This window comes from Cheilinus undulatus, linkage group 22, assembly GCF_018320785.1.
Source record: "Cheilinus undulatus linkage group 22, ASM1832078v1, whole genome shotgun sequence".
Classification (NCBI taxonomy): domain Eukaryota; kingdom Metazoa; phylum Chordata; class Actinopteri; order Labriformes; family Labridae; genus Cheilinus; species Cheilinus undulatus.
Window position 1 is genome coordinate 18,823,169 of NC_054886.1, and position 22,085 is coordinate 18,845,253.

Consider the following 22,085-nt stretch of genomic DNA (forward strand, 5'->3'; position numbering starts at 1 on the left):
AATACACCCACTGGATTACAGAGGCCAGGCAGTGAGGGGGGGGTGTGTGATTGCTAACAGACCTATTGGCACTCCATCTCCTCCAGTTCCAACTCGACGGCGCCTGATAATTGTGGCCCTCCATGTTTACGTATCCATTTTTGTAATGTAAGTGTTGATTTCTCATTCCACACTTGTAATAGGGGCCCTGGCCTTGAAATTCCTGAAGTGGAGCTCACACAACAGCACACACAAAACTTCTCTCTCTCTCTCTCTTTTTGTCCACTGTTGAAAGTAAACCACAGTAATAGAACTGTGCTAAAACAATGAGAGTGTGAGGTATTTGTAAAACAAGTAGAAATGAAGGACTTCATTCCGCTACCGTAGTCCTTTGTCAAATAAACTGCTGCCAATAAGCTTATACATACAAGCTTAACATTTAACCTCCATATGTAGTAGCTGCTGACTCCCCCTGTACACACTGGAGAAATAAAACAAACACAAAGGACATCTGAAAGACATAGCCGACTTTTCCCGAACATTCACTCTTAAAAATACTCTCCTGTCCCTCCTAGACACTGTCAAAAATGTGGGATGTGATTTCAGAATGTGCTCCAGGCACAGAAAGCAGGAGAAAAAGGTACATCGGCAAGCACTCATAAAATGGCCCAACTCCCTCATAGGCACTTTCCAACCGCTTATATCATTTTTCAGTTTAATGGCTTGCATGCCATGGACTGTTTGTATCCTTCACACACGCACATACACAGAAAGGCTGCTTTCATTTCCTTTATACTGAAATACCTTTTTCCAAATTTACATTGATACTTCACAAAAGCCCTCTATTATTTTGAAGGATTTAAACAAAAAAAAAAAAGCCACGGAATGAAGGATGGGAAGAAAATGGCCGCGTCAGTGCCGCTTTTCCATGACCGAGACACTTTCCTCCCTTCAGCGACTTTTGGATGGCAGCACTTAGAGCCAGCGCCACCTTTAGTGCATTTTGTCTCCTCTTTTGCCGTCGCAACAGCAAAATTGGAAATCGAACGTGTGGTGACAGCGTTAATTGCGCCGTGTCAAAATTGGGCGAGTGCTAATTGTTAGAGCCGGGGAACTGTAAAACACAGGAGATGCTGGGGTGTGCTCTCCTGGAGTGCTTACTGGATGCAAACTGGGAATTGCTTGAGCAAACATGCATGCACACCAGTTTGCAGGCCCTTGGATCACACCTGCCAGGCGACAAATCAGAAACATTTACAAATCAGGGTGCAAAATATTTCAGTGCAAATGTGATACAGCCTTTTAAAGGCTTTGAATGTAAACACTGATGGTTATCAGTTCTTTCATTTTGCACAAGCTCTCTGATATTTCCAGTACGTCTGGACACCTCTGCATCTTAGGACAACAGTTTTCTCTTCTTACTTGAGTTGTTTTGTTTTTTTTTTCAATGAAAGTGCAAGTGGAGTACCTAAAAATCCCTTCTCCATGACTTGTAGCCCTCTCTGCTGCATTCTTCTAAGTGACTGGAGAGAGAAATGAGTCCCCTAGTGGCCCAACTGGCACACTGAGCACAGGTGGTGTGTCTCTACTGGAAATAAAGGTTCACTTTCACCTGACTGACAGAACTGTATGCGTGACTGCCTGTCCTTACCAATATTTGTGCTGCTGTTTTTTTTTTAAAACATGTGAGCTCTTAAAAGGCACTGCCAAAATAAACTGAGTCCTAAAAATAAGACAGACGATATGAGGGATCTCTGGAGAGTTATAAGGAATTCACTTTGAAAAAAAATCTGCACAATTTGCTCGCTGGAAAGACTTCAACAACTCTCTAACAGGCAACAAGGCTGATACAGTTTGAAAAGGGGCGAAAACAACACGTTACTGACACTATAGCTTAAGCAAAACGCAAACTTGAGGCAAATATTACCTTCATAATGTGGAGCTTTGCGCTCATTTCCTGAAAATTAAACACGTTCCACACAAACTGGCCGTCTTAAAGAATATTTCACCTGCTTTTATCGTGTATTAAATGCGCAGGTTTGTATTCAAAGCGGTTTTTTTCATATGATGATGATTTGGCTCTGAAAGCGCTGCCGTATGTGTCAACGGCCGCGCGCGCCCATAATAAACTCTGCGCCAAACAATTAACACGGTTATACGCACAAACAAGCTAGCTTACACGTAGCATATCCACATTAACCAGTCCAAATAGCCGTCACTTCTCACAAGCTAATGTGTTTCAACCAACTTCACGAGGCTCTACGCACACCTGAAATCACTGCGGCAGCGACTTCAGTCCCCAGTGTCACAACCTCCAAACTCACGCACTCGTCAAACACTCTTCTTACCTTATCACCATTTTGCGGACAGTTTGAAACTCGGTTTCTCCTTCGATTCTGTCTGAGGGAGTTTTTTTTTTACATCCACTTGTGACAGCCAAGTCCAAATAAAATAACGTGGAGGAAAGAAATCCAGGTTCCTCTTCTGGTTTCCCCCCTTTCGTTTTCTTCCCTCGAGTTGTCCGTCACCAACGCATTATCGATACTCGGGGTTTATAAGACGATAAAACACGCACGTGCCGCGCGTGTGATGTATTCACTGGTTTTAGGCAGTCTGTGTTGTGTTCGTTAGATCTTCATTGAATTGAACGTGGCGAGACTGTGGTTGTGTTTGAAGAGTGCCGTGTGGCTGGGACACACAGCCCCCTCGCGCTCTCTCTCTTTCTCTCTCTCTATCTCTCTTTCTCTCTCTCTTCCTTCTCCCACTCTGTCTGTCAGTCCTCTGTCTGTCTGTCTGTCTGTCTCTTTCTCTCTCTTAGCCGAGACCCGAGCACGGACTGAAACCTCAGGCTGAGAAAAACTGGAGACTGAGATAGAGAGAGAGAGAGAGAGAGAGAGAGAAAGAGAGAGAGGTGTAGGAGGGGTGACGTCACTCGGTGAGGTCCCACTTTCCCAACTCTCCTGGATCAACTTTCCCCCCACAAGTCCTCTGCAGGAATTTGCACTTGGATGTGGCTATTTTAGGGGGATATTTGTGTTTCAGAGAGGGGGCGTGGGTGTGCGTGGGTCAGTGTTTGTGTCTGACTTTGTAATTATTTCCACTTTTCCTAACAATAGGAGTGCACGTGCACTCAAAACATGTAATCTGGCAGCTTTTGTCCATTTTACGTGTTTCAATTACATGGCAAATTTCCATTCAACTTAAACCAATACATCCCTTAAATGTAATGAAATTGAAAAAACAAACAAGAAAAGAAAACATACATGCTAGACTATAAGAATTTAACCAAATATAGTTCATAGAATTCACTTAAATTGGGTTTATGTAACAAGGTAAAAAGCATCAAAGATCAAACCTATTTATTTTTATTTTTTTAAATCAAATCTAGTTTATATTATTATTATTATTATAATTATTATTCATGCCTTTATTTAGAGTGAAGGACAGCGGATATAGTCAGGAACAGGGATGTAAGAGCAGCAGTGGCAGAGCTAGCAATTTTGGGGCCTGAGGTGCATATTGGCAGGGGGCCCTTCACATCTTTTGTTTTCCCCCCTTTTAAATTTTTGTTTATCAGAGAGTAATGTGCTTGTACCTTAATGTAAAATCAACAAAAAATGACAGTTTAAAAACCTTTGTTCTGAATAGAAATGTCCGGGTGGATTTCAAAATTTCCATTCAGAGACTCTAAATGGAAAATTGGTAATCAAATTACATAATAAAATACTACAGTTTTATGTTTATTTCGATTTTTAAAAATGACAATTTACTTTAAGAAAAACCTTTCTTCTATTTTGAATACTTTTTTGGTTATGACCAAAGTGACCAAATCGATTTATTAACATTCATATTTAATCATTTTAATGATTAAATATCTGGTAAAATAACAGTTACACCAAATAACTTGTTTTTGGAGTTGTTCATATAATCTTTTTTTAAATTTTAAGCATAAATCCCACACGTATTCCCATTTTATTTATAATTTATCATTTACAGATGGCCTTTATGCCAATATAACACAACAAAGTATAATTGATAATATATCAAGCTTTTAATGAGTGAATTCCTTCAAATTTTAAATGGCCAGAATACAGCAGGGGAAAAGGTTAATTATGAGTTCATGGGGGCTGTTGTCATCTTAGGGCCCCAGGCAATTGCCTACCATTGCATGATGGTAAAGTGCAACTCTGAAGAGCAAGGGAGGAACATGCAGGAAAGGAGCCACAAGCCAGACTTGAACCATTAAGCCATCTGCAACCCAACAAACCCATCAATCCAAATAGAGAACTTGACATCAGTATTAGCTAATCCCACCAGTACATGTTAACATATCATTTTATGCAGGGGTGAAGTGTTCCACTGAAGGACACACGGATATTTAACTGTGCCAGCTGGGGACTGAACCTGCGACCTCATCATTATGTGACAACCAACTAGCCACTGATCCACAGTTGCCATGTCTAAGCGGTATTGCTAAACCATCACCAGTAAAATTTCTGCAACAGACAGTGTTCTTGCAGCACTGTCTTCACCAGTTTAAATATGTTGTTATGCACATGTGAGGCATAACAGATGCCCCTGTTGGTGTAGCAGAGTGATATGTGGCAGACAACAGCTCAGTCTGAGTCCAGTCATCAACATGTTTTGCTCTATCATCAGGGGAAGCTGGGTAACTAAGTGAATACTACACACTAGCACTGTCATAATAAGTAAACATGTAAGATATGTGCTCTCTTAAAGACTGATGGCTGCAATAACTGCAACATACACCGAGTGTGCTTGGTGTTTCTGCTGCCACCTACTGGCCAAACCTTTCTGAAACCCAGCCTCATTTGTTTTATGTGTTTCATTTGAATTCTCTCTAAAATCACACTGATTTCAATTAGTTTTTTTTTATGAATGAAGTTTGAAAATATATGGAATTGAGTAAAATCAAGTAAATTAGTTTTTATAATACAGGCAAAAATAATCAAGTTTAATAAACATTTAAAGTGTGTGTGGCTGAGCTTTGAGCTAGTAGTTCCATTATATGGGAGGACAGTAAAAGCACACTAAATGACAGTTTTCAATATAAAATCATCATTTAGTATGGTTAAAAAGATTCATTTTTAAAAGGCATAAGAAGTGGTATAAAAATAGACAATTTTAATATGGAAGCAACTATGTAGATCATTATCCAGCTCGTTTTTTGGTTCACGTTATTGCAACTGAATATGTCGAGTGATATCTAACAAGTGAAATTGTATAAATGTACAACAAATGGAAGAAAAAGTTAATTATTAATTCAAAACAAAATGAAAACAATTGATTAAATTAATGTGTGAATGTGTATGAGTGGGATTAGTTCATACTGATGGCCACTTTACATGGCATCCTCTGCCACCGGTGTTTAAAAGGCTGTTTGGGTAATTATACGAATTTTTATTTTCAAGCTCAATACTCAGTTTTTTATTTCGGAACAAAAGCACATATTTTATTGTTGCCCATTTCAAAATATAAACCCCTTCTTCTTCGAATGATATCAGACATTTTTTTGTTTTGTTTCATAAAGTTGTAAGTGGGGGTGTTGAACTTAATGGTAAGGCCATTAATGTCTGGATGTGGTTCTATGCCGGGACCTCCATCAAACTTTTTCAGTCAGCAGCAAAAGCTATCAGACCAGGACCAGGAGGTGAAAGTTAGCCAGGGGGCTAGCGCTAATGCTACCAATCTAATGTATCTTAGTTGTTTTCATTAAATGACTATTAAAAGCCACATTTCACATTTCTGGATTTTTAAGTATACGTTGCCTTAAAATGTTCTTCGTTAGAAGCAGGTCAAAGCCCTCTGTCGATAATACTGCAAAGCTCAAAAACTACATCAAAAGTACCATCAAGTGCAATAATGTTTGTCAAATCCCTAATATTTCCTCTTCATTGACTGTATAGTGCCACATCATATCGTACAGTACTGTATCTTATTGTATCGTATAGCATTGTAACATATTGTATTGTGTCCTATCAAACCATTTTGCATTGTATTGTATTGTATTGTATAGTATCAGATAGTATAGTATCACATCATATAGTATCATGTCGTATAGTAGAGGTCATTATTTACATTCATACAATGGCCAGCAATTTTGTTGATGGACATTTTAGGGGCCGGACTTTGAAAATTACAAAGATAAATAAAGATTTTGTTCCAATTAGCACATTTGTCTAGAGAGTTTGATATTCTTTAACTGTACATACATTTTTGCCTTATCAGTGAGATCAGTCCTAATCACCTATTCTGCAGCCAGGTACAAGGGGGGCAAATGAGATATTTTGGTCACATATTTCTAGGGTGGTCAAGTTGTCCATTAACCTTGCAAAGCAGTTGTTTCCATTTCCTTGTTTCTCACTGGCAAATCCATCTTGCAAAGCTCCCATCTCAACCGTTTGGGCCCGGTTAGAAAGTGACAGGACCCATCAGCGACGAGGTGCAGTACTTTCGGGCGCGGCAGAGTCGTGACGTAAGCAAGCAGCAACAAGAGGCCAGTGCAATTATGGCGGAGGAGCTTAGCGTGGATGCTGCTAAAGCGCCAGTTTTATCAGAACAGAACATTTCTTTGTTAAAAGAAGAACAAAGAACAGCAGTGGGTTGTTTTCTTTTCAAAAACGACAAAAGTCGTGTACTGATGTGTACAGTCGCCATGGTTTGCGCTATTCTTCGGTATCTGTGCATGCACACCATGTTCGCGGCTACGTCACATGTTTTGTTGCTCTGATTGCCCTGTAAAGATGTGACAGACAGAGCGTCCATCCAGTCACACTTTGAGTTTTTTCAAAGCCTTTGCCCTTTCCAAAATGCTTAGTATTGAAGGTTTTCAGGTTAGTTATCCGTAACTTAGTTTGACACTAATATAGTGCATTGTGATTCATGATATTTGCTTATTATCAGCTGGCAGGTGGATTTCTACAATAATGGATCAAATATTAATTCATTCCCAATAAAACTGTTTCAAACACAATTGTTTTTGTGACTGTTTTAATGGCTGTAGGAGTTTAAAGAAAAAACAAGATACTTAAATACACAAAATGTATTTTCCTCTGAGTATTTTCTGAATTTAATAATCTTCAGGGGGGCAGATGGGAAGCTGTAGGGAGCCTGATATGGCCCACGGGCCGCCACTGCCGTATAGTATTATATTCGATAGTATCTTAAAGTAAACTATCATATTTTTAGTATTGTGTAGCCCTGTATCCAATGTTATTAGATCATATTGTTTTGTATCGTATCATATATTATTGTGTCTTATTATATAGTATCATATCATATAGTGTTACATCATACCATGAAGTATTGTATTGTCTCATATTTATTGTGTGGTATGTTATTGTATTATATAGTATAGTATAGTACTGTTTGTGTTGTATCTTTTTGTATTGTATTGTATAGCACTGATTTTTATTGTATTGTATCGTATGGTATCTTATCATATCCTATAGTATTGATTCGTATTGTATCAAAGCATAATGAATGGAATCGTGTCACATTAGAATGAGTTGTATCATATTGTATTATATTATATTGTATTGTTTCTTATCCTGTGGGATAGAAATGTAAATGACCATATCTTATAGTATGATATCTACTTTGCAATAGTGTTTGTTTAACCAAACAAATTTCCTTGTGTACAAGGAAAATAATGTCCTTACTTTGCATGGTGTCAAGGTCAGCCTGTTTGAGCTCCAAGTTGAGCAATAACATCCATAACCTTGTTTAATGATCAAACATATCTGGTAATGATTCCAAGAAAGTCCCATCTATGGTGCTGCATGGGGATGTTGGTGAAACAATGCTCAAAGGGATAATATTGCTTGTGATAACACCGTCAAGTGCACACTCCTCTGATGTAGAGCTACAGAAAAATAACAGCAATGGCCTCCGGAGACACATGACTATGACCAATTGTGTTTTGAGAAAAGTTGCTTTTGTGGCAGCAACCCAAACCTTCTTTCTGATAAACTACCTTGCCCCGCAGTCATAAACATCTAGCATCCAACAATAGTACATCTGAGAGACAGAGAGACAGACTGTTGCAGTCAGCAGATCTGTTTTCTTACCTGCACTCAGACATGTCATGTTTCTGATTGAGTAACACTGATGCTGATTTATGCCCGCAAATTACACCCTGATACATTTTCTAAGGGCAGAATTTGATACAGCCTCCGCATGGAGATTTATAGACCAAAAAAAGTGTGGGTTTTTGTGACAATGAACAATAGAGAAACTTGATGAAATTACTGTGTAGTGAACTGTTGCCCTTGACTGCTGGCAACAGAAAGCATTGTGGGAGTTATGGCTGGTTGTGTCTAGAGGCAGAATGTACTGTAAATCACAGATGTCTGATTATCTGACTTTCAGTGATTATTTGTGTAACATTTTTCTTGTTTATCAGTATGGGCTGAAGGTTGGAGTGCTGTTTTGCATGTGACAAAGATATGACATTCCCAGAAAATCAAAATAATGAATATTTTGGTTAATTAGCTCAGGGATTCCTAAAAATCCCTTGCCTGTTTTTATGATTTTTAAAAATAATTGAATGACACTCGTGAGATTAAAGCCTTCTCTGCAGCTAACCTTGTGCTTTCGTATTCTTGGCACCAGCATTAGTAGCAGCAAAGAAGCACTTGTTGATAAATGCAGGCAAGGATAAGATTTATCAAGAGTCTGCCATGCTGTCCTATCATGGCTGAACTTTGTCCTAGTGGGACATCGTAGTCCATAAACTAACTGTCCTTCAACAGGAAGGATCCAAGATGGAGTAAACCAGAAACTCAGTATCTCTATTAATATTCCTGACAGTGGGAGGGCTGTTTCACATGGTAAATGCTTCCTTTGTTCTAGGACAATGACAACACATTACCATTATGTGATCCAACAGTTGATATACCGCCTCGGGCATGTTTACATTCATACGTGTGTGGGGTCATGCGAAGTGTAGCAGTGATTGACATTTACTATGTAAATGCAATGCAAATGCAGCTAAGGATGCTAAAGGTTACATGCATTTGCTCTGGATGAATAATGTAAGTAAATCTTTTGATGTATGTGTTTCTATGTGCACCTGCCTACACAGTAAGCCCATAGGGACTGATGTTGACTCCAACAAATAACATTTAATATGGTGTTTTTTGCAATGCATTTAGGAATGCAGAGATTTTATTTAAATCATCCATAATAGGAGTTTTAACCAGCAGTCCAGCTTAAAGCAGCTTGGCTGCTTAAATTCTTATTTCAGTCATAAATACTCATCATCCAGTTAACCATGTTATTGCAAAAAGGATATACAGTTGCACTTGGTGGAGAAGTGTCCGGTCAAAAGATGCTCCCTGGGTTAGTCAAGCTTCGACTTTCCAGAGGGTGCATAGCTAGAAATCTCCATATGGATCGATACATTTATGACAATGCATACTGAATACAATAAAATTAATTCAAAATCAATTAATACATAGTGGCACGAATCTTAATATGATGGTGCAAAAAATGTTATGCTATAAAGGAGGAGGCTGGGGTAGAGGAGGCCCACTGACCACAAATATTTCTGATGGTTAGGTTAAATTTAAAGTTTTTTATTTCTTTTAATGTTGATGATTATGGCTTACAGTTAATAAAAAACAGCAATTCTGTATCTAAAAATACCAATAAAAAATATTTTAATACAGACATATTGGCATTCTGAAAAGTATGTTAATTTATATGCAGTCAAGACTCGGTCCAGGCTCCCTTTGCATGAATGTGGTGTGGCATGGAGGTGATCAGTCTGTGGCACTGCTGAGGAGTGATCACGCCCAGGTTGCTTTGATAGCAGCCTTCAGCTCGTCTGCGTTTTTGGGTTTCTCAACTTCCTCTTGACAATACCCCATAGTTTCTCTATGGGGTTCAGGTCAGGCAAGTTTGCTGGCCAATCAAGCACAGATATATCATGGTCAGAAGACTAGCTTTTGGTACTTTTGGCTGTGTGGGCAGGTGCCAAGTCCTGCTGGAAAATGAAATCAGCAACTCCATAAAGCTGGTCAGCAGAAGGAAGCAGGAAGTGCTTTAAAATGTCCTTGTAAACAGCTGCATTGACTTCAGATTTCAGAAAACATAGTGGATCAGCACCAGCAGATGACATGGCATCCCAACTGAATGACTCTGTGCCTCTCTGATCCTCCTCCAGACTCTGGTACCTTAATTTCCAAATTAAATGCCAAATTTACTTTCATCTGAAAACAGGAATTTGGAGCGCTGAGCAATTTTCCAGTTCTTTTTCCTCACTTCTGATATTGTCTCTGGTTCTGGAGTGGCTTGACACGAGAAATAAGACAGTTGTAACCAAGTTCCCTGATATGTCTGAATGTGGTGGCTGTTAAAGAACTGACTCAGTCCACTCCTTGTGAAGTTGTCCCAAATTCTTAAATGGGGTTTGCTTAACAATCCTCTCAAGGCTGCAGTTATCCCTGTTACCTGTGCATCTTTTCCTACCAACTTTGTCCTTCCATTCAACTTTCTGTTAATGTGCTTGAATAACGCGCACTGAACAGCCAGATTCTTTAGCAATGACCTTCTGTGGCTTACCCTCCTTGTGGAGGGTGTCAATGACTGTCTTCTGGACAACAGTCAAGCCAGCAGTCTTCCCCATGACTGTGTAGATTACTGGTCCAGACTGAGGGACCATTTAAAGGCTCTGGAAACCTTTGGCACTTAACAGGAGCTAGCTTCACCGCTAACATAAAAGAGCTGATTTATAGCACAGGCCTGTTCATGAACAGCTCAAGGTTTATTCAGTTGATAGTATCATCGTTTAAATTTAAAGCATGTTTATGACAAAACAAGGATTTTTTTGGTATTAAAGGGGCTCAGCTACCCTCTTAGCTCAGTACAAGACTCTGGGTAGACGAGGCTAGACTCTAGGAGGTCTGCAGGGCTGAGTCCTTTTTGATATTGATTGCCTCTTTGCCAGGTAAATCTTATAAAGTGTAGGGATCGTATTCAATGCATATAAAAATTTTCTGATGATGATTGCAGTGTTGAGATCCATTTAGAGCCCCATTCATTCTCAATGACTGCCCCCCACTTCATGACCCTATGTGGATATTCAGATTGCAAACTAATACCTACTTTTAAAGAGTAGCAGTTGTACTGTGTGTTGTAAGAAAGTAACATGAAATGCTAACTGTTCATCAAATGGTAAAACTAACTATTGATACATAGAAACAGTTAACACAGTATTTCCTTGCAGTGCCTGTGTCCTCTTTAGCAGCAGTGGTGATTTTGCACAATTAATTTTGCGTAGGCCTATTCATCATTGTCTCTCATTATTTAATCTGACTGAAGCAGACAGCTGGTGGTTGTCATTTTTAAGCAGAGGGAGCATCAAATGACGTGCTAAACGCCCACTTTTATGCAGGAGGCCTGAGTTATCAGTTAAGATCAAGACCAGCTTTGTGGTGCCGAATATCTCCAATTATTATTTCAGGGTTTGTTATGCCCTGGGTATACTTAACTTACCTTGTAAACAATATAAGCATGTTGACAGGTTTTAACCTCCCAAGTCCCAGGGTTCACTTCATAAGCTTCCAGTCTCTAATAAAGTCATCACAGCCAATCATAATGTGCTCAGCATCAGAAGGAACAGACTCTAGATAGATCTGGTACCTACACCATAAAATTGACCCAATGTCCTCATATGGGGACATCAGTTTTGTTTTCAAACTACTTGTTGTTGAGATACAATATTGACTTAATTTATCTTTCAGGTCCTACTGATCCAAAATAAGAGGGAGATATCAAAAATGCATACCAACTTTACTTTTCTTTGGCAAGTGTTCAGGCCAAAGTGCTGCTGTGTCCATGTTCAACTTCACTTTTCCTTTGGCGTCTGTTTCGGCTATCTGCCCCTTATATATAAAAATAATGTAAAATGTTTATTTTATCACTAGCTGACTCTTTGACAGCCTCTTTTTGTGTTGTTGGTGGATCCCTTCTACTTCTGAACACTTTTCTTTAGAGATGACCTTGTGAACTGTTAAAGTAACTGTATAAATAAAAAGCATTCAAAGGGTTGGAAGAATTTCTCCTTGTAGAATTAGGTGTTGGACTCAGATGGGGATAAAAGTACTGCTTACTTTTGTGTTGTGTATCAGCTTTAAACCGTCTGGTTCACAGACAGGGTTGAAAATCAATCAGCTTGTTCTTTAAATTGCAAAAAAGAGGTTGCTTTTGTGGCTAGAGAAGCATTTAAGTGATGCTTGTCGGATGAATTTACACTAAGAGATAGGCTCAGACTGGGTTCAGTTGCACAATGGACTGAGGTCAGTGCCATTGTAATTCAATCCAATAACAGTGCATCAGTTTAACATTTTAGATTTCGGACAACTGACAGCTATTTTAAAGGATTTTCTTCTCCACAGACAGCTTTTCAAATCCAGATAAGTTGCACTGTACTTCCACTCAGAGAGAATATTTATATTTCTGCATACAAATCTGTCAGTTTCTCATTTTATGTCAGACAAACAAATGTGAAAACACAATATCTCTCACTGTCAATCATGCTCTAGCTGGAGCTGCAGGCCTTTTCACCCTTGACAAGCTGCCGTCGCTTTACAAATGACTGTCAGTCGAGTCATTACTCTAGTTTCGGCGACCCAAAGACAAATACTGCAGAGAGGAGACACAACTTATCTGAATCAAAAACAAGGATTGTTGTTTTCCTGCTCTCCCGCCCCACAGTTGATACATTTACAGTCCCCACCTTCCCCCCGCAACCCTGATCAAGTAAACCAGCCATCGTAAAATTAATTTCCCCATCAAGCGAGACTCACGCTCCTTGGGATAACAATCTATCTTAAGCGGATAAATCTAATCCAACGTGTTGAGATTGACTTGTTTATGGCCGCTGCCCAAGCAGTCAAGAGAAGGAAAGAACGGTGGGGGTGAGAGCGACAAATGCCAAGGTGATATTGCACACATCTTGGAGGCACGAAAAATGTAAACCAACACCAAACTGTAGTCCTTGGCTGAGACATCTAATACCTCTCTCCTCCTTAGACTCTGTCACACATGATGGATGGCTAAGTCATGCTTTCATGAGCAATTAACATAAAGTGGTAATCCGAGGATTTAAGAGTTACAAAGTTCATCACAAAGTAAACACAAGATCTTATGATGGAGGGGAAATGAATGTATTATTGTAAGCCTGAGAGCAAGAATGATCACCGTAATTATGCGCATGATAGGCTTGAAGTGGTTAAATTATTGCTTCAGTGCCAGACAGCTGTATACAGCGCTCTTACACAATCACAGATAACATCCATAATTCACTTAGTGACCTACATAACTTGGAAACGATGACAGCAGTATGACATGTTCCCCCCAAAGGCACAACACTCTTCGACGCATCCCCCAGCCAGATTATTAAATTAACCCCATTTATGTTTCCAAATGACGCCCCAAGAGAGCTACCTGGACGGTTGTGTAATGACAACAAGTGCAAACCTGGTGTTTGAGATCTCATTTTGGGATGGAAATAGAGTTGTAAAGCTGGATTCGCTGTAATATCAAATAGTAATGTCAAGATAAGTTAAAACATGAGGAGAAGCAGCTTAAGCTATCATTTATTCAAAGTTTATTACTGTGATCTGCGTCATCAGGGGCATGTTTGTGTACCTCAATCAGATTTGATTCCAATGTTTCTTCTTCATGGGTTATGAAACCATCTAAATTTAACACTGATGCCTCTTTATGTTCTTTAAAGCAAACAGACTATCAGTGATGACATCTGTATGGCTGCTTTAATGCGCGGCACTGCTGCCTCTCAACTGGAAGCGCATGAACTGATTTTCCTTATGTAACTCAATAACATCAGATCAAGTATTTTTTTAATATTATAACACAATACTTTCATATCATTGCAGCACTAAAACTGAACAGGATGTTCCAAGACACTTTCTAGCTTTAAGAATAAGCTAGTTGTCTTACTATTTATAATAATACAACATCACAATCATGAATTATAACTTCTAAAATCAGAACCAGACTGCTAGAAAGTTGTTCACCTCTTTCCTTGCTTCATTTAATCAGGGCAGGGCAAATATAAGGCCCCCCTAATGCTACAATAACATAAAATCATGGAGCAGTTATCTCAATATAGTCTGTTGTTAGCTGATGTCACTGCCTTCATTGAAAGTTGACAGCCATGCTGTGCTTTCATTCATTGTGAGGTGGCCACAGTGGACTAAAAGTATCATAACAGAGAGATTTGTGCCAGAAAACAGTAAATTCTTAGCTTCTGTCTGTCTGCTCTGGCACAGAGCCAGGCAGCTGCATTCTAGCAAGTTCACCATAAGATCAGGGTTCAGGCTAAATGCTGGAGTGCTTGTCTATTTTTCACTTGAGCCAGATGCAGCAGCAGCAAACATACTAACTGCCAATGGTTTTTTTTAAATCCATATTTCACTTGTCTTTAGGTCTGGATGATTAAAAGCAAGCTGTGGCGTTGTCTCTCTCAAAGCATAAACAGTTCAATCCCTCATGTCTGTTAGCGCCACTTAGCTCAGAAAAGGAGATACAAGGGTTACGTTAAAGACAATAAAGGCAAAAAGACCCAAAAATTAGCTTTCAAAATAATTTTGATTACTCCTATGCTAAATTTATGTGTAGTTGAGCTCTTAGATTTTTTTGCAACAGTTTTCAAAGCCAAATAAATCTTACTTATAGTTGTAACAGGATGTTGTATGTTGTTTTGGCACTGTAAAAACAAAGACTGTGTGATGGACATGACTTGTTTTTGGTTTGCCTTGAACTGTAGGATGTTCAGTCATAGACTGCTACATAATGTAGGAGGTCACTGCTAGTGAAGCTGCCATTCTGCTTCTGTATCTCAGTTGTGTTTTGTGCTGCTTACTTGTGAGAGGCCACAATAATTCCCTGCTGTTCAATTGTCCAAGCTCATCAATGTTAGGCATTTGCAGGTTGAGTAGAGACCATGCCCACTGCAAAAAAAGTAGACGTCCTGGTTAATGCTAGTGAGCAATCCTTGAAGGCTAATTGCTGCAGTGCTAGTCTATTTTTCACTTGCACCAGATACAGCAGGAACAAACATCTTACCTGCTGAAGGTGTTTTTTCAATCCATATCTCATTTGTCTTTAGTCCTGGATGATTAAAGGGAGCAAGCTGTGGCTTTGTCTCTCTCAAAGCAGCAACAATTCAATCTCCCCTGTCTGTCACACTAAAGATCGGTGAAGTATCTGCTGATGGACACAGTGTTTTCCTATCAAGTCTGTCACAATAGGAGCCTCCAGTGCTAAGCATCGGTAAAGTGTTTTTAGTGACAACTTAACAATAAAGGCGCCTCATAAATGAGAGAGAGACAACTTCACATAGCTTGGAAACTGAGGTATAAGGAATACCTGTGACATAGCAGCAGAACATAAAGATGATCCCTCCATTCAGGTTGTAGGCAATGTAGGCATTTCCAGGTTGAGTAGAGGCCAGGCCCACTGCAAAAAAGTGGCTGCCCTTTTCAATGCTGTGAGGATGCTTTGCCAGCAGCTTGCAGCGAGCGTACTTTTAACAGCTTTTCTCCAGTATCTTTCGAGATTCATCACTGAAACAAAAAATGTTGGTTTACTGTTTAGAAAATACCCTAAAGGGAGGTCTGTTTTGTTTAACAGAGTCCTCATTAAAAACTAGATATTAGCAGTGGAGGTGGGCAAGGCTGATCCATGCATCTCTATTTGCTATCTTTTGTTATTGTTTTGAGTGAGAGCCCCCTGGTGGCTGAATTTACTTATTGTGCATTTAAGTTATGTCTTTTTCTGGTAAGTCATTTAGTAAGCAACTATCCGCATTTATATAGTTTATTTTTCCAACCATACATAAAGAATACACAATATAAACTGCTTTAAATACAGAAATCAACATTCTCACTTAAACAAACCTGATTTGATTTTTTTTTGATAGACCATGTTGTTTAGCATTAGATGCTGGTTTTTGAAAATGTTTTTCATGCTTTAAAGGAATTATAACACTGCAGTGTTGGACCAGACCAGCTTAACCTGCAGTGACTCCTGTAGTTATACATTAGCTTTTATTGGTGCAGCAACCAACAGGTAGACATTAACTATATTTGCTGTGGCTGCCTACAACGTGATGTCTCAACAACTTCACTGCAGACTGCACGTAGTCCTCAAACACCTGCAGCATTTCTCTTTGTGTTTAAAATCCATATTTCTGTGTGCAACATTGCATAATATATTGCCCACCACTGTCAGTGTCACAAGCATATTGTCAATATGAACACAATGGGGCTGCACTCCTAAGGAGGGCAACTTGAACTCCTCCGTGACCCCGGCAGCTCTGCCTGTCACGGGGCGAGCTTGACAAGAGGCGCACGCTTACTCATCTCTTCTGAAAGTGCTGAGTCATGAGTTGTCAATATCACCTTATTATGATGTCAAGCCCATTCAGATTGGTGATGAGGCTCGTGGACAAGACCTCGGTTTGATTTAGCTTAGTGTTGGCATGGGGTGCAATGAGCTGAAAAGCAATTAGGTCCATTAAGAGATCAGCTGGGATGGTGTGAGCAGCCGTGATGTGCAGCAGCCTGCGCTCAGAGACAAAGACAGAGACGGGGGTAGAAAAACAGGTTCACACAGATTGAGTCAACCCCTGCCTCACTGGATCTCTCTGTGGAACCACACTCTGGACATCTGTCCTACGGAATAGCACGGATTTGTACCTGCATGTGCAAACTATTTCTAATAAGCATGTTACAAATAGGCATCAGACTGTGATCATATAGGAGGCGGAGTCAATTTTAGAACTCTGGCAGGCACTGATCCTAACCTTACTACCACTTGAATTTCAATCTGCATGAAATGATAGCTGTAGAGAGCTACACTATTTACCAGGGTGGGTACACATGAGCAGAGAAACTGTAAGACGCTCCCTCCACTCTCCTACGTATAAGGGGAACATCCATCACCATGGATACTGATAGATGCATTAGTCACCCTGCTTTGGAGTTATATTATGTGCAATTTCCATTCAAATGCAAAACATTGAGGGAGCAAGAACATGTGCCTTATTTGCTTCACGGGAGAAAAATATGTTATACACTTGCACTTTGATAGTGATTCAACAGATAAAACGATGCATCATAAGCATAGTAAGGCATTATTTTTTTGTAATTTATTAAGCAACTACTTGCAATAAGATGCCTTTAGTTATCCATCCATGCATCACAAAAAATACATGGATAACATAATTCTGCAGGTTGAGTTGTAGACTGGTGGATGGCACATATTTTAATTAAACTTTTAATATTCTAAATGGTTATACAGGCTCCATTTTTCCATTTAAGCAGCACTGTTAACTTCCTTTCTGTTTTACTTATTTGTTAATTTTTGTATACCAAATTACACAAACAAGTTCCTTTAATCTTCACCTTTACTTAGAAATGAATCTAATCCTAATTTCACTTTGGACTGTTTTTCTCATATCCACAGAGCTGCAAATGTACATTGAAACAGGTTTAGAAATAGGCTATAAAAAGTATTCAGCCCCTTAGATGTTCTAACAATTTAGTGATTTTATAATTCAATTATGGTCAGTATTCCTGGCTACCATTACACCTTGAAGACAAAGGAACACTACAAGCAAATCAGGGAAAAAGTTAAGGAATAACGCTAGTCAGAAGATGAAAACAAAAAATGTCCAAGGCACTGGACATCCCCTGGAGTTCAGTTCAATCCATCATCAAAAGAGAGAAAGCCACTGTTGAAGAAAACTCATTAAATCTGGACTACAGTTCACCAAAAGGGATACGGGAGACTCCATGGTCAAATGGAAGAAAGTTCTTTGGTCTGATGAGACCAAAATGGGTGTTTTTGGCCATCTTACAAGTCCCATGTTTGGGGGACACCACCACAACACCATCCCCAATGTGGAGCACAGTGGTGGCAGCATCATACTGTGGGGATGCTTCTCAGCAGCCAACCCTGGAAGGCTTATAAAGGTAGAGGGTAAAATGTCAACAAGGTGAATGTTATGGAGTGGCCAAGTCAAAGCCCAGACCTCAATCCATTACAGAAAAAAATGATGTTTTCTACGTTTAACTTAAATTTACTTCATGTTTAATGGCAGTGTACCTTGATAATATGCTACTGTTGCATGCTCATTGGTTTTATAGTCCTAGACATGGACAAAGTAGATGGAAGGAAACACAATGTTGGAAGAGTTACAAATGTTCTCCTGCATTCCTCTGTTCTTCCTGTAATTGTGTGATTGTCTTTCATTTATTTAAATCTGCCCTCCTCTAAAAGCCGTCTACCATCATCTTATCCTGATTTTTCTCCTATCATCTATCATCTACCCCTATTCTCATCCTGCACTCTACCTCCCTGACTCTCCTTCCCCAAACTGATACTGACACACAACTCATCCCTGTCCATGTCTCTTTCTGTAACTCCCTCTCTCTCTCTCCTCTTTATCTTTTTCCTCCCTCTTTCAGCTCATGCGAGCTGGCATCGGGCATTTTCGAGAAGCCTCTCACCATAGCCGATTGATCATGGCCATTGTTTGGCCAGGTCCTCCATTTTACAGTTCAGTGTTCATGAAAAGGAGCATTTGACACCCCCTCCACCCCAAAATATACTCTCTCCCACTCTCTCTCTCTTTCTCTTTCTCTTTTTCTGGCCAGTGATGTCCCGCTGACATTTTCACAAGCGCACCCTCATCAATTTCACACCTCCGATGCCCTCCTATGCCAGCGTTGAAGGTAGGAGGAGGAGGGCGAGGAATTGATGGCCGAGTGCTGACAAAGCTCGCTTGAATTTGGAGCCGGAGAGTGACAAAGCTTTTAGAGTAAAGGACAAACAGGTCGTCAACATGTGCTACGCCAGGGGTAAACACACCTGCATGGCATCAAATCCAGAAGTTTCTGCAAAAAGCATGCACAGAGCAAGTGTTTACATCCTTGCTAAGCATTTGCTGCCCTCTAGTTTGCATCTCCCTCACAGATGAGTCATGCAACTTGTGCAGTAAATCCAATAACACAATAAAAGCCATCCAGAAGGTAAACATTCTCTGCGCTCACTTCCTCCCTTTTAGTCTTGGGAAATTAGGCCATTCTATCATCAGCCAACTGGTGCATTTATGAGCTGCTAAAGTAATTGGCGATCGCAGCGAGAGCTCAGCTGAGGCTAAGGTAGCGCGCTCACCTCAGCAGAGCCGTAAGCTAAAAGCTTGAATGGAAACAGTGAGAAAGAGACGGAGAAGGAGGAGGAGGAGGAGGAGGAGGAGGAGGAAAGAGAGTAGCAAGGTGCCTCATTCACTGGCTCAGGGGTTTATGGGATTGCTCCCAGCTGTCACTCCGTGTAGTGAATCCGCGGCACCGTAATATCTTAATTGTTTCAAATTAAATGCTCGTAAAAAGGCAAAGGAAATGAGTTTTCCTCTCTGGCTAATCCAAAGCAGCCCCTTGACTTACATCTGGGCCTCGCTCTAAGTGAGACGGGGTTTAAAAGGTGGAATGGCTCCCACATGAGATGGCTATGGATAGGCTAGTGTGGAATCAGCTTTTATAGGTTGTGAACTACAAGCCTATCACTGTGCAAATTCAATCTTTTTTTCTGGCGCAACATCTTCATCTATACCCTCCTTTTCTTTACATGTGTGGACGTGCACGTGTGGGGGCTTATCATAATAAACAGTCTAAAATCTCCCGTGGGGATTCACACATTTAGTTGCCCCCTCCTCCTCCTCCTCCCTAACAATCTCCCTCCTGCACTTCTGAGACTCAGCTCATTCTGCAGCACATTCAAATCACTCAACCAGCTAAAGCGTCCTGAATGACATCAGCCTGGCTGTCAAACACATGCACAGATATACGCTCATGTATGCATGCATGAACACAAATAATGCTGGCGTACAGTACACACGAAGCCCCTTCCCACCTCAAGAATAATCAGTGAATATATTGCTGTGTTCTCCGAGGTATACAATGCATGCATGCTGTGTGTGAACACAGTCCAACATACTTCTTGTGGCTTTTCTCAACACCACTGCCACTCTGAAAGGATATGAGAATTTCCCATTAGCCCCTGTTAGCTTGACATCTCCCCCCTTCCATTCTTGCACAAATACCAGCTTGAATGAAGCTCCTTCCAGCAGACAATTACGCGCCATTACATCTGGAAAGTGGTTCTGTAGCCGGGGCTGGAGGTGTCGAAGGTAGTGGCACTGAAGGATATTATGATAAAATGAAACGCCAACTGAGAGGACCTGACATTTCCTTCATAGAAACCAGACACTGATTGAGAAACGCATAATTATTGTCTCCCAATGCAAGTACTGCCTGCTTTCTTCCCAGCAGATGGTGATACAACAGTGCTGTGGTAAAAGTTAAACTGACAAGTGTTACGAAAGTTTTTCCAACACGGCTGCCAAAAGCGCTGCCATCTGTAGATAATAATGTTAAAGGGAAAGCAGCATCTCTGAAAAGTTCAGTTTGTTTTTGTGACTTCTCTCAGTAAGGCCCAGGGACTATTAGCAACTGAAATTGTAATGAGCTAATCTCGAGCATTCTGTCAAATTGGATGAAAGAAACTTAACAAGTGGTAGGTAAATGGAGTTTGCAAATTGCTGGTATGGAATTGTGGTAGACTTTGGAAACAAATAAGTATTCACCACCCTGGATGTTTAGACTTTAATTGATTTTATAAATCAATCATGTTCAATATGATTTAATTTTTTGACAAAAAAACACTTTGGTCACACATTTTTCCATTTTATTGCAAAATGGACATACAGTTTTACTCGGCGGAGAAGGATGAATCCATAGTAGAATGAGTCTGAGTACGAGGGGGCAACAAGCTTTATGCTATAAAGGAGGAGGCTGGGGTGGAGGGGGCTAAGCCTTGCCAGCAGAAGCAGCAGTGCGGTGCAAAAGTATGAACCCAAGCAGGGATGAGTGAGAAGTACATCATATTAAAATACACTACTGTGTTAAGAGAAGGCTGTGATTGGCTGTGGAAGCTGGGTTGCCATAACTGGGATCAGCTGGCCGTCAGCTGATCATGGCTGGGTGTGTCCTGTATGAACTAACACTGAGCTTTATTTAATGTCAAAGTGAAAACAGATTTCTAGAAGGTAATATGAATTTAAAATACGTGATGTCAAATAAGCGACTGCATGAATATTTACCCCCTTTTAAAGGGGCAGACATAATCCAACACAGATCCAGCCAACTGGTGATGTAGTCTCACAATTAGTGACAGGTTAATCACTGGTGAATCAGTATTCCTTGCTACCATTACACCATGAAGACAAAAGAACAACCCAAGCAACTCTGAGAAAAGGTTATTGAAAAGTATAACTCAGGGGACGGATGCAAAAAATATTCCAAGGCACTGAACATCACCTGGAGTCCAGATCAATCCATCATCAAGAAATAGAATGAATATGGCACATGTGTAAATCTGCCTTGATCAGGGCATCTTCACACGCCTCTGCATACAACTGTTGCACCGGTTCCTCACTAATCAAAGCTTTAGCAAAAAGAAAGCCACAGGTGAAGAGAACTCAATTAAATCTCAACCACAGTTTGCTAAAAGGCATGTGGGAGACTCCATGACCAAGTGGAAGAAAGTTCTTTGGTCTGATGAGACAAAATTGTGCTTTTTGGCCATCAGACAAGGGGCTATGTTCGTTGACGCCATCACAAACACGCCATCCCCACTGTGAAGCATGGTGGAGGCAGTATCATGCTGTGGGGATGCTTCTTGGAAACCGGCATAGGGAGGCTTGTAAAGGTAGAGAGTAAAATGAAAGATCTTTATTATATTATTGTTAATGTTTATAATGCAATACAGGGTTTCCTCCTGGATTTTTTGAAAAATGTGGGGGAGGGCTTTGCCTAATCCTAAGTGACAACAAGCTATTTTTAGATGGCTAGCGTCTCATCTCCATTATGAAACACGGTTGATGATGAATATATCTACACAGGTTTACTGCTAATTATCGGATTATAATCAGGGAAATACTAAACTAAACGAATTTAAAGTCTATCAGCCGTCTGTGTGTGGCGGCAGAC

At 40.2% G+C, this 22,085-nt stretch overlaps 1 protein-coding gene across 33 annotated transcripts in view; it reads right to left on the reverse strand.

Moving 5' to 3' along the window:
- LOC121504518 (receptor-type tyrosine-protein phosphatase delta-like) overlaps positions 1-22,085 on the reverse strand; it is a 225,803-nt gene that overhangs the window by 187,608 nt on the left and 16,110 nt on the right. For 16 of the 33 annotated variants that reach the window (XM_041779367.1, XM_041779366.1, XM_041779354.1 and 13 more), the window contains exon 1: positions 2,328-2,819. The exons of 1 other annotated variant lie outside the window; for it this stretch is intronic. The gene's annotated coding sequence lies outside the window, so the exon portion shown is untranslated. Of the gene's footprint in view, positions 1-2,327; positions 2,821-22,085 lie in introns of those variants that run through there. 16 more of the 33 variants (XM_041779370.1, XM_041779369.1, XM_041779363.1 and 13 more) reach the window with 2 other exon arrangements.